The sequence below is a fragment of the Artemia sp. Qi Xiang Cuo genome, chromosome 9 (genome assembly GCF_049724085.1).
Source record: "Artemia sp. Qi Xiang Cuo chromosome 9, ASM4972408v1, whole genome shotgun sequence".
In the NCBI taxonomy this organism is placed as follows: domain Eukaryota; kingdom Metazoa; phylum Arthropoda; class Branchiopoda; order Anostraca; family Artemiidae; genus Artemia; species Artemia sp. Qi Xiang Cuo.
The window spans coordinates 12,339,137-12,355,972 of NC_142802.1; the positions used below are offsets into that span (position 1 = coordinate 12,339,137).

A 16,836-nucleotide genomic window follows, 5' to 3' on the forward strand; every position below is an offset into this window, starting at 1 on the left:
ACACACCTGGCGCGAAGTATCTTATTCTTTTTCTTAAGCTATGGTTTCCTAGAAGAGTGGTGCCTTGACCAGTTGGCCGTAATGTAGTAGCGTTGAGTGACACCACCAAAACGTTGTTTATACAAACCATTTGAGTAGCTTTCCTAGAAAATGTCGATTGACTCTGTAACGTTAAATTAAGATGCTGTCACAAGCATGACAGCCGTCATAGCGCTCATAAGCAATTTTGGTGCGTTCTTCGCGTGTAGCAGTGACTGTTTTGCTTAAAATGATGAATAGAAACGTGACATGGACGGGCAATAATGACGGGCAATTAATTGATTTTTTCAAAAATCATGAATCGTTATGCAATATCAAGTCAAAAAAGTTTAGACAAGCTCAGGTGAAGCAAAATTTGTGGAAGAATATCGAGATAACCCTTCAAAATCAAATGGTGACGCAGTAAAAATTTGAAATGCACCGTCAGTATAACGGTTTTGAAACATTACACTCTCCTCCAAATGATTTTTTTTAGTCTTCCGATGACTCTTCATCATCCAAATATACTAATATACCACCGGTACACGACACACCGCTCGAGTGAGTACTGAGTGACGACGATTGCATACGAGCGGACCCCTTTCTAGAAAACCATGTGCTGGTTACGGTAAAGACGGCCGTTATTAATAACTGTCATATGACAGCCGCTAGATAATGCCATCACTTTTCTAGGAAATCATAGCTTTATACTATACCCAGCTTGGTTTTTAGAGCCAAATTTTTCCATGTCTTAAACAACAATAGAAATTCAACACCCTAAATGACCAAGAAATCCAAGAGTGGCAAACTCAAAAGGACCAATCTATGTCTTTGAGGTTTTACTCCCAAGCTAAAGACTGTTGGGGGGGGAGGTCTATATTAAATTTGGGTTGAATAAAGAGGATTTGAAGAAGTTGTTGTTGGTAAAAGGGGATAGTTTTGATTTAGGTGAGAGAAGGAAATTTTTGGGAAAGCTTGGGCTGGTGGCCGGCCCCTATTTTTGTCCTATGTGTGGATGTGTGAATGAGAATTTACTTCATTTTGTATCCGAGTGTGAAGAGCTGTATGGGTTACGGAATGAATGTTTTGGACGAGTGTCTGGGAGTGAATACTGGCTAATTGAACGGATGGCTGAGAGGAACGCATGTGCTATTAAACAGTTGTGTAAGTTTCTTCGTTTAGGGATTAAACATAGGGAAGCATGATTGAGGGGATAGCTTGTTATGGTTTTTAGGATTTTAATTTCATTATTATTTGTATTTGTTGGTTAAAATGTTGAACCTTGGTGTGTTTCTTTTCTTGTAATTGTGTTATTCTTTTTTCTTTTTCTTTTTTTTATTTATATTATCCAAAGTTGTATTTTGTTCCTGAGTTCTGTTTCTAGAGTGTATTCTGAGTTGCTATGACCCGCAGGCTTTTTGCAATAAATCTTATATTATCTTATCGTAAACTATAGGCCTACGTATTTGTAAGTTCCCAGAATGCTGCACACTATCTTAGATAAAGCTGCAAATACCTAGAAATTTCTGTGTATAATTTTTGGGCCACCCTGATACCCATATCGATGTGTTTTTTTCTGTGCTTACGTTACAAGGCTAACTACAGGCAACCCTACCGAACTGCAGGTGACCCTGAGCTTTCAAACATTCTGTTTCTGAACAACCTCTACTTCGAGGAAGGGAGGGACGGACGGAGGGAGGGACGGAGGTAGACTGAAAAGGCATTGATCAATTTTCTGCAGAAATATTGACCAAGAATTCATGAAAAGGTGATGCTCATTTTTTTTTTGGGAGGGGGGGGGGGGGGGTTACCAAAGGATTTTTTCGGGGGGTTACAAAAACTATAAAAACACATCAAAAATTTGTTTATATTTATTTTATTGTTACGTTTTTACGATTCGGACAAATATTTCAGGGGGGGGGGTCGAAAGTAGAGGGTCGGCTATACATTAAAAATATAAGAAGTTAAAGAGAAATTTATAGAAATCCCGATAATTTCGATGAGGGGGAGTAGACCCAAAGCTCCCTACCTCTGTGTACAGATGTTTAGCCTCTAATATTTGTCCTTTCAAAAAAATATAGGCGGATTGCAAACTCTGATGTGTGCTATCTTATCTTTTCAATGTTTCTACAACCATGGGGAATTTCTGGGAGTATTTCTAAAATAAATAAGAAAACGAATGGATTTCGGTTATTTCAATAACGCTGTGGGTTTAGAACCCCGATCAGCTTATCAGCTGGTGAGAATTATACATATCGTAGGCTAGTGTTCTCCAAGAGGTTGGATGCAGGGGGTGCACGCATGGTCAAAGTATGCCATGCGTATTTTTCAAGGTTGTCGGTTCCGAAATTCGAGTTACTCTGATGCTTTGAATTTGAAATACATCTGGGATACGCTTTCTGAAAATATTAACAAAAGAAAATGTCGGAGCACCGAAGATGTGGCACAAAGAGGTGGGGCTAAACGGAAACGTGCCTAGTTGTAACTCAAAGTGTGTCATACGTGGCGAAACAAGAGGTTTTTTACCGGGGCGAACCAGGTGGTGGAGAATGTGTAACCCCTTGGTTTCCGGTTTGAACTGAGGATTTGTATCGATGGGCCAACAATAATAAAAAAATTATGTAGCAATAATAATTAGCAAAATTAGCAATAATAAAACTGGGATGGGGGAAGAGGGCAAACCCCAAAGCCCCTCCCGCATACGTCCCTGCGGTACTTACGCATTATATGGTACACGATGCTATATACAGTATAGGGAAATGCTAAAGGAAACCAGTCAAATGGGTATTTGCAATAGATAAATGGATCCCAAAACGTGGTTTCTCACTGCGGAAACTATATTTAAACTTTAGTTTTTTAGGGTTTAGGGGGAAAAGTACCTAGGGTAGGTTAGGTTACGTATTCAATATATGCTTTGCTCCCCCCCCCCCCCCCAACCCCTAATGTGCAAATATATAGCCCAAATTTGTTTCTAAACTATTTATATTTTCATCCTATTTTATTTCATTAGCATTAACCAAACTTGACTTCTGTCGTGTGTACCATATATTGTATAAGTACCGGCCCTGCTTGGTACAGCATATTTTTAGCTATTGAATTGAAAGCCCTGTAAAAGGTTCCTCAAATTAAAAATAAAATAAAAATGACTGGAGTTAAAGCCCAAACGATGACGTAGATAGTTGCAGTGGTCAATGCCTTAGCAAAACTGTAAATGACATTGATTGACTCAACATCGATAATTGGTTTAACAGAACTTACCTTCATTTTTAATCATACAAAAGGATTAATCAATAGGAATGAGTATATTCAAATGTATAGCCTAGGGGACAATTACAACAATGTAGATTGTATCAACCATAATAGTTACTTAATGAGTTCTAACAACTATGCAGTTTCCATCTGCTAATACTTATGAGGTTGAATGACCGACGATTTATTTTTTGCGATTTTTCAAGCCGTCAAACAATGCTTATACGCCGTTTTTAAATTGTCGCTAGAAGCAATCTAATCCTGTATGGCGTGATTTAAGTTTCTAATTAATAGACCCTGTAAATGAGAAAAGTTAAAAAACAATTACTTTAAGGAGACGGGAAGCCTTTTATTTAATTATATTTGCCGAAAGATGGTCATGAGAGAAAGTTAAAAAAAACATCGAGTAAGAAAAAAAATAAGGATCTTGAATGAATGCAAAACATGAATAAACCAAGGTAACGTCATCCTTCATCCGCACAACGTGCCCTAGCCACCTCAAGCTTTCTTTCATTATAGCCCTAGAGAGTGGTATTGAACCACATTTTTCGTACAGCTTATTGTTTAAAATACGGTCAGTCAGCCAGGTACCCAGAACAATCCTTAAGCAATTTCTCTGGAAAACATCTAGAAAATCTTCATCCGCGTTTCGAAGCGACCATGCTTCAGAACCATAATTGACCACTATCATCACTGTAGCTTCGAATATTCCAATCCTGGTTTGCAGACTTATCTTCCTATTAAACCCAACTTTTTTCAACTGTGAAAAAACACCCTGAGCCTAGGCTATTCTATTTTAGCATCTTCACTGTTCCCACCATCTTTACTAATAATACTACCAAGGTAAGTGAAGCTGCCCACCTGATCAATCTTTTCATTACCCAACGTCACCTTTTCATCTTCACATATTCCTAGCCTTAGTGACGTAGTTTTCTTAACATTAATTTTGAAACCTATTGTAGCATCCTGAACTCGCAAAACCTCTAAAAGTTCATTCATTTTGCTTACACTTTCATCTAGGATGCTTAAATCATCAGCATAATTTAAGTCCAGGAGACTTTTCCTCCCCATTTGATTCTGTGGTCTCCCATTGCCTTTCCTGTGCTCCTTAAGACAAAGTCCATCGAAATAATCCATATAAAGGGGGATGGAACACAACCCTGCTTAACTCCTAATTTAATACGAAACCAGCTGCTAACCTCATTTCCTATCTTAACCGCAGCAGTGTTATCAAACAGTTCGTGGTAACGAACTGTAAGTAAGGAGCGACCCGGCTCTATGGTGATCGAAACTCTAAAAAACGGAATTTTGTTACCAATAGATACATCAAAAGAATCAGATTTTAATTTTGATTTCAAATATATAAGTTTCATCAAGTTTAGTATTAGCCATCAAAAGTTACGCGCCTGAGAAAATTTGGCTGATTTTAGAAAAAAGGGGGAAATACCCCCTAAAAATTATAGAACCTTAATGAAATTCACACCATCATATTCAGCGTATCAGAGAACCATACTGTAGAGTTTTCAAGCTCCTATCTACAAAAATGTGGAATTCTACATTTTTTTGCCAGAAGAAATATCACGGGTGCTTTTTTTTTTTTTTGTTTGTTTTTTGTTTTTTTTTTCCCAGGGGTGATCGTATTGACCCAGTGGTCCTAGAATATCGTAGGAGGGCTCAATGGAACGGAAATCAAAAGTTCTAGCTCCCTTTTTAAGTTACCCAAAAAAATGGAGTGCAACTAGGCCCCCTCCCACGCTCATTTTTTTCTCAAAGTCACCCAATTAAAATTTTGAGATAGCCATTTTGTTTAGCATAGTCGAAAATCTAATAAATATGTCTTTTAGGATGACTTAATCCCCCACAGTTCCCAGGGGAAGGGCTGCAAGTTATGAACTTTGCCCATTGCTTAAATATTGTATTGGTTATTGGGAAGTATACAGACATTTTCAGGAAGAATATTTTTCTGGCGGGGGGGGAAGTGGGGCTGGAGGAGGGGGTTACTCGGGAGAATCTTTCCGTGGAAGATGTTTCTTTGGGGTAAGGGACATTTCTATGAAGGGGGCGCCGATTTCCAAGCATTATTTAAAAAACGATCAGAAATTAAATTAAAAAAAAAACAAGTTTTTTCAACTGAAAGTAAGAAGTAACATTAGAACTTAAAATGAACAGAAATTATTACGTATATGAGGGTGTTCTCCCCCAAGTCAATACCTCGCTCTTTACGCTACAGTTTTTTTTTAGTGCTTTCAAAAGAGCTATCTATTCTAATTAAACGGCCTTTGTGATTCAGGGGTTTGTGAATAAAAATTTTTTTTAACTTTTAACGTAAAGAGCGTAGTATTGACTAAGGGCATTGTATACGTAATAACATATACGTAATAAAAAAAAAAACAAAAAAAAAACAAGCGATACGGCTCAATAGTAAGCGAAACTTTTAAAAACGGAACTTTGATGTCAATAAATGTATCAAAAGAATGGGCAAATAATGCTGATTCTAAATATATGAATTTTATTAAGTTTAGTATTACTCATCAAAGGCTACGAGCCTGAAAAAATTTACCTGATTTTTTAAAGAGGGGGGAAACATCCCCTAAAAGTGAAAAATGTTTAATGAAAATCACACCGTCAGATTCAGCGTATCAGAAAACCCTATAACATAGGTTTCAAGCTCATATCTGCAAAAATCTGCAACTTTGTATTTTTTGCCAGAAGAAAAATATACGATTATAGAAGTTCGTTACGTAAGTTAATTTGTAAATTACGTCAGAACCAAATTTAGAGACAGGCATTTAGCAAAAAATAAGTTAAATTTTTATGCAAATTTTGTTTACTTATTCAATGACGGTGAGCCAAAATAAAAGCTGCATTAACTAAAAAACGATCAGAAATTAAATAAAAAAAACAAGTTTTTTAAACTGAAAGTAAGGAGCGACATTAAAACTTAAAACGAACAGAAATTATTCCTTATATGAAAGGGGCTGTCCCCTCCTCAACGCCTCGCTCTTTACGCTAAAGTTTGACTCTGTCTCATAACTTTATTTTTTAAAACAATAAAAAACTTTAGCGTAAAGAGCGAGGTAGTAGAAAAAATAGTAGAAAAAATATTTAATCTGGTAAATAAAAAGTAGATGTCGCAACAAGAAGTGAAGAAAGCGATGGTAGTATTTCACAGGTGTTGCTTAATTAGTTTTGTAGTGTCGTTTTTACACATTTTTTTTTTCTACTATTACTAGCGACTTGATTATTGCCGTAGTAAGTTTAAACACAAAAACTGTTGAAACATACCAACAATTTACAGAGAAAACATAATCCGGTTGAATGTATCTCCCATTCTGAACTTTAATAATACTATAACTCCTCGCTTTCTTTTTTTATTTCATAAATCGTTTCGATATAAATGTTTCCAACTGCTAGTAACATAACACTTGATTATTGCCGTCTTACGTTTAAACATAAAAGCCGTCGAAACATACCAACAACTTGCAGAGGAAACATGGTAACAAGTGGCAAACTGGTAGCATAACAACTACTAGTGACTTGATTATTGCCGTATTATGTTTAAACACAAAAACCGTTGAAACATACCGACAATTTGCAGAGAAGACATAATCCGGTTAAATATATCTTCCATTGCGAACTTTAATAACACAATAATCCTTCCCCTTCTTTTTATAAGTCATCGACCGTTTCGATACATATATCTCCAAATTATATGCGACTGAAGGCAAATAAACTGATATTTATTTTTTCATAAGAACGCGTTGACCTACCAATAAATGTTTCTACCAATAAAGACAACCAAGGACTATAATAACAATATTCGTACTTCATACATCCAAAATATTTTTATTTAAAGAAGTTTCGGTACTTGTTTAGAATCTAGTAAACACGCGAGAAAGACCGCATCGATCTCAAAGATGCTATATGAAAAAAAAGGTTTTCGCTGCCTAGTGAGGTATTGCTCACTACGTGACAAAGACTTAAACTTTAGTTTTTTGGGGTTGAAGGGGCAAAAAAAGGTAGCTAGATTAGGTTAGGTTACGTATTTAATATATGCTACGCTTTACTTTCACCCCTCTAATATGCAAATATATAGCCCAAATTTTTTTCTAAACTATTATATTTTCATCCTATTTTGTTTTATTTCATTAGCATTAATGAAACTTCACTTATCGCGTGTTTACTGGATACTAAACAAGTACCAGATTTTCAAAGTTGAGCCCCCGAGTTAAAATTTGTCTGCAATTTACCAACCTCACTGATGAGGTGCGATTCGATACAGTTGCGAATGAAGGGACGCTGACTTATCACCTGGTTTACATATCAGAACGCCACGTGTCAAACAGTTACGCCACGCTTGGCACACTCCTCAAAACGCACGGTCCAGTTCCATCACGCTTGGCACGCGGCACCTGGTGTAAATGATTTGTAAGAGGGAGTAACCCCTCCGTCAGAAACCGCCAGCAAAAGATTATATATTTAGTGGGAATGAGCGGAAATACAACCCGGAATTCAGCTGGCTACTCAATTGACAAGTGCAATGGTCAATTCTCACGGATTGATTATTTAGAAAAGGCTTATGTATTTGTACAAGTTGAAATACTTCAGCAAAACAGTATCAAATCCAGTCTAAATTACTGTAAAAGGCTATAACCCAAAACCCATGAAGAACAGATCCCATTTGATCTCATTTTCAGAAACATGAGAATACAGGATTTTTTTAGGGGGGGGGCAACATAGGTTGATCCGAAAAAAAATTTTAGGGGGGGGCAAAATAGAATTATCCGATAAACTTGCGTTAGGAGCAAGTTTAATTAACCCAAACTCGAGTTAATTAAGTAAATTACACTACTTTAGAATACCTAGGGGGGCTCCCCCCGCCCGCCCCCCCCCTCTGGATCCGACACTGTGAGAATATACGTAAAAAATGACAACAAACATATATTTCACTTGCCAAAGAAATATAGTATTTAACTGAGGACAAATTCGGTTCAAATAAAACATTCAACTACTTGTTCTCGTTGCAGGTAGTCTCAAATTACAAGACGTTGCAACGTTTTATTACATTGAAAGCAATGTTTGTACCCAATCAAACTACTTAGCGTGGGGTATTAACTGCATAAAAGGATAATATATGCTCATGGCCTCAACTGTCCTTGCCATTCATCTCTCATCATTTTACTTTATTGAAAGGATGTTGCTTTTGTTGTTTCCCAACCCCGACAAACGGATTATCCTTCCACTATGGTTCATTTACAGTGGAGGCTCGGATGTCGAGCATAACTCGTTCCAAAAATAGTCAAATACTAATTTTTTCTTAATTAAAATAATATTCGCTTAACGTACCAACGACATCAAAATAAAAACTTTTTTGCCTACTGGACACATCCTAGGTCTACTCGTAACTTGATTATCTAATATATTTCTTTTGATTATTTCAAAATTAGGAAGTTTGTAGGGCAGTACCACCACAGATTATCCACCTCATATTAATTCTCACAGATTAACTGTTTAGAAAAGGCTTATGTATTGGTACAAGTTAAAATATTTGGTCAAAATAATATCAAATCAAGTCAAAACTATGAAGTTTTTAGGGCAGTACCACCATAGATTATCTACTAGATTCCACCTCATATTAATTCTCACAGATTAACTGTTTAGAAAAGGCTTATGTATTGGGACAAGTTAAAATACTTGGTCAAAATAGTATCAAATCAAGTCAAAATTACTGTCTGGGCTTACTTAAAAGGCAACAACCCAAAAACTGTAAAGGATAGATCAAATCTGACCTCATTTTCGGAAATCCTGGAAACCCCTGGAAAATGAAATCCGGAAATGGAAAATGAAATCTGGAAAATGGAAAATGAAATCCGGAGAATGGAAAATGAAATCCGGAAAATGGAAAATGAAAATCCGGAAATGGCAACGAAATCTCTTTTAAGCAAGTTCTTCTACAAAATATTTCTAGAAGTCCATGATTTGGCAACTGAATCATTCAACAAAAACAGATATGGGGGTTAAATTTATGAGCTGAGGGGTCTTGGAGCTATTAGAACTAAACCGAAGACAAAATGTATTGCTAAAAAGTCAAAATACTTAATATCAATACAAAAATAGCATTAAAATGACAAAATGTTGCAATGTTATATTACGTTGAATGAGGAGTTGATCTGTGAATTGACTTGTGGAATGTTCAATTCTCACAAAATGGGCCGTGTAAAAAAGGCTTATTTACTTCCCTCTTGTCTAAAGAACTTGTACTTCGCCACAAGAAACTGCCGCAAAGAAAAAGCGTATTGAACCTAGACGACTCTTGGAATTATTAAAATTAAAAAACAGAAAGTTTTTCTTAAAAAAGTAAAGAGTCTAGTTGAGACTCAAAACGAAAAAAAAGGTACTGGTGCATTATATGGGCCTTTCTAAAAAGTCAAGTTTGGTTGATGCTAATGAAATAAAATAAAATAAGATGAATATATAATAGTTTAGAAACATTTGGGCTACGTATTTGCACATTAGGGGGGGGGGGTAAAGCATAGAATATATTAAATACGTAGCCTAACCTAGGTACCTTTTTTCCCTTCTAAACCCCAAAAAAACAACAGTTTAAATATCGTAAACGCAATGAAAACCACGCTATGCATTGCATTACTCTGTAGCGGTCTCTTGAATTAACCCGTCTGGAGCGGGTTTTTCGTGACTGGTTTCCTTTTAAAGGCCCATCTAATGTGTTCGTACCCAAAAAAATTATTGCTTCGCAGATTAAGGTTAATCTCCTTCCCGCGGCGGGTGGACTTCTAGACCAGCGCGTCACAAGCCACCCGCGTCATACGTCACTACGCTCACTAACGTTTTGGCATTATCAGATGCGTGCGTGGTGCGTCAGATGTCAATCGTGTAAATTCACCCTTTGGGCTGTAAAAGGACAGAGCGAGGTAGCAACAGAAAGCTCTGCGAGAAGTGTATTAGGTACGAGAAAAAGTACAATTGCAGAAATAAGCGTTGTCAGTGCTTTTACATGAACTCCTATTCAGAAGACAATCTGAAGAAATACAGATAAATGAAGAGAAATACTGACAATAATAGAATGATTTATTTTGTAATCGTCTAAGTTCGAAAGGGCGCTCTGTACTCATGACTCACTGTGTGATCCCTTCAATAGCCCCACCTCAGTTTATTGACTAGTGGACGAAATTCTAGATTATTCGAGGTCCGGATAAGCAGGGTTGCCAACTAACCGAGGCTCCAGAGAAGGAAGAAACCCGAAAAAAGCGTGATTTTGGGTAAAAAAGAGTGACATCAGAAAACGAAATCAGAAATAGGGATTCTTTGTCTCTACAGACAGGTCTAGTCAATCTAACCTCGTTTCGTAGTTTATATGCATCACTGTAATTTCTCAAAGATAGGTCTAACATGCTTCCTGACTGTTTGAACGCCCTTCGACTACGCTTCTCCGCTACAGATGAGTCTTTCCAAGGGGCTAAAGACACAATTTTTGCGCCGGGTAAGTATTTTGGTTAGTCCATTGTGGCCAATTGGAGTATTGTCTGGTGAGAAAGTGGTAATTCCTCAGTTGCTTTTGACATAAAACGAATACCCAAATAGTGAGAATAGAAGTTCTAATAAAATACGAAAGAAATCGAGCAAATTGAATCAACGATTTCTGCAGCAACAGGGGCTCAAACCTCGTTTACGCAAAAATATAGAGCCTACACAAAGGCACTAAGAAAACGTTATATATTGGTTATATTTATACTTCCAAGAACCAATCCAATTCGACTACATGATCATATAATACGAAATAACCAATCGCGTTTACGAAGTCGCCCCTTGTCACTCACTTTCATCGTCAGACCAGTCGATTTAACTCAAGTCTAAAATATCAGAATCGCTCCAGTGTTATGCTTTCATATTCTTCCTCTTGGCTTGAGAACGCGCATCTTTTTTGCAATAACTGGCTCCGTGTTCTCTTTACGCTTCAAACCTGGACGGTCTGCAGGTCCGCTAGACTTATATTTTGTTATATCTACAAGACTAGCTAAATAAACTGACTCGTTATATTTTCCAATGTCGGTACAGCTCTAAAAACTAGCGCTTTTCTGAAAACAGAAAATTCCATAAGTAGTGTGATGAAAAGACTAATTTATAAGGCTCTCAACAGTCTTTCATTGACCATGATATCGGTAACTTTTAGAATTCAGTTATAATTCTCAAGAATAAACTCAAGCATGCTCAGTTTGTAGTAAAGCGTTGGTTTTTAGACTTCTACAGATAATGGAAAATATTACGAGTCAGTTTATTTGAGCTACTTTTTAGATATATCTCCCTAGTCGCAAGCAAGTATTTCAGTAACGTACATTTAATTAAAATTATATTGACTCTTTTTTATTATACAAAAGAGTCAAAGCAGATGGGTTTTTAAGTTGGAAAATACAACCAAAAATGTTAAAAAAAAAGGTTCACAACCTAAACCATGACAGAGCAGAACAAACAAGAGACATTATTCCCTTTGGTGAAACAATAGGAGATTTACACTTCAACGAATAACCCTTGTATGAATTTGCATTGTCAGAGTTAAACAGAAACTGCCATCTTTTTCCTTTTTCATCACCAAAGGTAACAGAAAAGAGCCATCTTTTTCCGGTCATCATCATAAGGAGAATCATCACAGGAATGTCCATGGACAGTTTGGGTGTGGTGATTAAAATGGTACTATGTCTCAAGACATTGACAGGAGCGTGAAAAAATTGAAAAATACATTTTGAGTTTTTTTTACCGTTTACAACGATCAGTTGTTTGTACCAAAAGCGTTTGTTATGACATGGAGCAATAATAATTCTTATGTCAAAGAGATTCATTTTCCAACTATTCATTTTTTGTGCAAGGAAAAAGGAAAAACAATTTATGGAAAAAACAGAAACTTCTAAGTACTTTGAGAAGCAATTATGATACGGAAAAACAAATTGGATCAATGAAAATGACGTTTTACTTTTGAGTTTAACGGAGCGGACTCCGAAAATAGTTTCACAAAAACGTATCATATCACCTTATGAATTATCCCGGCTAGAGAAGCTAAAGGTAAAAATACTAAATACTTGATTAATAATTCGAATTTAAAAACACAAAGCCAAAAAAAAAAGATGGAAGGTCATAAGAACCAGAAAGAGTGATAAAACAGAAATTAAGGGGGTAAATGACCATATAGTATTCCTAAAAATGCTCATCAGAGATAACTAAAATGGCTAAAGGGCCTTTAAGCGGATTGGATGGCACGCTGGGCTTGTAATCCAATATCCATCGGGACGAGGATTCGAGTCTTGGCTTAGAAAATCCTTTGGCATGGGGTGAGAGACCGTGGCGTGATTCTACCAGCTCAGCTGCCATGAGTAAAGGGAGCTTATGGTTAAACAAATTCCCACGTAACATTTAAATTTCTGATCCTAGGTGAAGTAGAAAACGCCAGGTCCTGCTGTCCTCTAAAGGGCCTTTAAGCGGATTGGATGGCACGCTGGGCTTGTAATCCAATATCCATCGGGACGAGGATTCGAGTCTTGGCTTAGAAAATCCTTTGGCATGGGGTGAGAGACCGTGGCGTGATTCTACCAGCTCAGCTGCCATGAGTAAAGGGAGCTTATGGTTAAACAAATTCCCACGTAACATTTGAATTTATGATGCTAGGTGAAGCAGAAAACGCCAGGTCCTGCTGTCCTGATGCTAATACAGCAGGTCCTGCTGTATGTAGTTGTAAGTTACCAGAGATAAATCCCGAGCTTTTTATGAATTTTGGCACTTTGATACGTAGACTACAAGTCACATTTTATTTAGTCTCAACTGGAGCTCCCCAGAACAAGCATGTACGTTAGGGAGGGATCTTCAGGGCCCAGGACTTTCTCCGAAATCCTAAATTTTGTTGTATTCCTTAGTACTTCTTATTTAAATTATCAGATTTGTTTTATTATCTGGCTCTTTCGAAAAAAAAATCCTACACACGTCACCAGTATCATCTTCATATTTAGCTAGTTTTCCTTCTGAATCTCTTTTAGCAAATGTTTGTGAAGTTTTTTTTTAGAATCACAATTTGCAATAAGTTTAGTGTTTTGCAAAAGTACCACGCTTGTGGAGAATATATGCACGTAAACTACCCCAACCAGTAGCCATACTGCTGCCAAAACTCTTAAAAGAACTTCAAGTTTCGAAACCTGTTTCAGAAATAGTTTCGATTTTGACGTTTCGAAACCTGACGTTTGCAGTTTTGAGGTTTTGACGTGATTTTAACGTTTCGATAGTTTCAAAACCTGAACATTTTGACGGATAAATTGGTCTGCTAAATTTTAACAAGTTTAGGCTTGAAGTAGGGAAAAAAGAAAGGGGGTCAAATTGGTAGACATTCTTAAACCAGTCTTTTTTGAACATTTTTGCTGTATTTTTTCAAAAATTAGAGTGGGGCCATAACATCCTAGTGCATATCCAAATGCAATCCTCAACAGGGATCTTCCTTAACGCACTGTTCTAGCACAATAATGATAATAACCCTAATTAATAACAAACATCAACGGACCGAGTCCGTTGATTTTGAATTGAAGTTATCAAGTATTTTGGGCAATAGGTTGCATAGGTTGCATCAAGACTGGGCTGGGTAATTGTAGACAGAGAAAAGCCAAGACAGTTTTTTTCGTTTTTTCGGAGAGGATGGTGTCCCATGACTTTGAGTTTGATGCAATTTCAGCATAATAAAAAGGAATGCTGATGGATCGACAGAGCCTCTCTAAGCTCGTTTTCGGAGGGACTCAGTCCATGAGCGCCCATAGGTTGAATTACAGGAGGGCTTACTTGATCTAATTGGCACTATTAATGCTATATAATAGAAATTTCAAAACAAAATATAAAAAATAAGGCAGCAGCCAGAGGGAGGCGACCGCCCCCTCCTGCCCCCCACCCCCTGATGGACGCCCAAGGCTCAGTCTCCTATGAAACAGTTTTGGGATCCATCTGGCTCCTAGGTTCCCTTTCCTAACTGTCTCCATAAGTTTGTAACTATTAATATAACACACACAAAAGTTGATTTTTTAATATTGTTTTGCTTGTCATTTTCTCTTACTCGTATGCATTTTTGAACGACGGGCAACAATAATGTTTTCTTTACTAATTCATTCACTGGGAGTAAAAAAAAATGTCGTCAAAACTGTATATATTTGTCTAAAATGCAGCTTTGAAATAAAGTATTTAAAAAACATATGTATGAAATTGCATTTATTGATGTTGTATTGCCTTTATCTGTTCCACTTTTGTTGTTAATAAATAAACAATTTTAACTTCTATTTCAAACTTTAAGATGCTTAAACAGGTTTAAAATAACTTCTCATTATGATAATTATTCTAGAATGGCGAATGGTAATACCCTCGGCCTCCTCTAAAGTACCATTAAAACATTCCGATCGAAAAATCGAAACAAACGAGATTTAGGGTAATAATAATTGCATTAAGGTTGTTACCTCACCTGTAGGGTACGGGTAGCCTATAGGTGAGCTAATAACCTTAACCATATATTACTAATGTCTGTTTTAATATGTTCCATAGACGAATCGCTAGTGTTTCCTTGTTTTTTTTTTCAAATTTAATTAGATTTTACTTTTTTTATAGATGGGTTTGTTTTGCCGGGCTTAAAATTAGTAAAATTAAACCCTTGTGAAAGTGTTGCAGGTTCTTGGCTGAATTTTAATCTTTATTTTAAATTTGGCACAAAAAAACAGTTTATGCTTACAGGAATGATTATATATATATATATATATATATATATATATATATATATATATATATATATATATATATATATATATATATATATATATATATATATATATATATATATATATATATATATATATATATATATATATATAAATGCAAATTAAGAAAAAAAAACATTAAGGTTTCATGTGAGAGCTATTTGCAAAAGAACAAATATACTGTGCTTGATTTATTTAGTATTAAATAAAAATTGTTTAATTTCTTGTTTTTTTTTATTTGATTTCTGATCGTTTTTTAAATAATGCCAGGAAATCTGGCCTTACCTCCACGGAGAAACCCCTTCCCCACGGAAATGCCCTCTAGACAATTCAATCCCAGTGAAAATTTACCCCGGACAATTACTCTTAACCACTCCGTGCGTAAAATTAAGACGGAAAAGAGAAAGCAAGACATATAAAAAAAAAATTGTAAAAGAATTCTGGCAAATTCCCCCAATGTATAATTTTCCCTGACAATTTCACTCCCCGGACACTTCCCTCCCCATAGATTCCCCCGTGGAAAAACCACCATCAGAAAATTCACCCCCCCCCCAACCCAAAATGTATGCCTGCAGCCCAATAACAAATACTATGCGCAAACAATTGGCAAATTTTATAACTTAAAGACCTTTCCCTTGGGGTTTGTGGGGGGTCACGTTATACCCAAAGGCATAGCTATTGGGCCTTTAAACTATGATGAACAAAATGGTAATCTCAAAATTTTCATCTGACGATTTTGGGAAAAGGGGGGGGGGAGGAGCCTAGTTGCCCTCCGATTTTTTTTTTTTTTTGGTCACTTAAAAGGGCACTAGAACTATTAATTTCCGTTCGAATTAGCCCTCTATCGATATTCTAGGACCCCTGGGTCGATACGATCTCCCTGGGAAAAAAAACAAATAAACACGCATCCGTGATCTTTCTTCTGGCAGAAAATACAAAATTCCACATTTTTTGAAGATAGGAACTTAAAACCTATACAGTAGGGTTCTTTGATACGCTGAATCTGATGGTGTGATTTTCATTGAGATCACTTAACTTTTAGGGACTGTTTCCCCCTTTTTCAAAAATTATATATTTGAAATCAGCATAAAAAGCCAATTCTTATGATATACCTATTGGTATAAAAATTCCATTTTTTAGAGTTTTGGTTACTATTGAGCCGGGTCAGTCCTTACAGTTCGTTACCAAGAACTGTTTGATTTTTATTACGAGACAGTAAAGTGGACTTGATTTGCATTGGCAAGGCAAAGAAAAAGATAAATATAAGTTGAATCAAATTAATTTCTCAAAATAAATTTTCCAGCAAATTTCAAACATTAAATGCTCCTTTTTTATTATTGAACCATTGTGTGTCTACAATCATCCTTCAAAGAGCTAGGGAATAGTTTTGACATTTCAATTTGTATCCCATGTATACTTTTAAAGATTTGGATTTGAATTGGAAAAAAAAAGTGTGGCCTCAATTTGTTTTGCAAGTAGTTCAAACTTTACATGAGGCCTAAGTACTTTCATTTTTACCTTCAAATTCTGGCAAATTTTATTAGCCAAATTGTCCTATTTTACAAAACAAATACAAAAAAAAACTCGAATACAACTCACTTTATTAAACTTTGAGATATAAAATAGTTTCTTACAAAGCAAAATTCTTTCTGGATATGCCATGCACAGTACCTTTTCAAAGATCACCATAAGACCCCAAGAAAATATTCGAGAAAGCCTTGGAACATGGGCGCCCATAAGCTGAATTCTAGGGGAGGCGAACCTCGTCTAATCGGCACTTTTAAAG

The 16,836-nt window shown here is 36.2% G+C and overlaps 1 protein-coding gene across 1 annotated transcript in view; it reads right to left on the reverse strand.

Moving 5' to 3' along the window:
* LOC148948317 (rho GTPase-activating protein 18-like) overlaps window positions 1–16,836 on the reverse strand; it is a 62,609-nt gene that overhangs the window by 36,361 nt on the left and 9,412 nt on the right. The window lies entirely within an intron of this gene.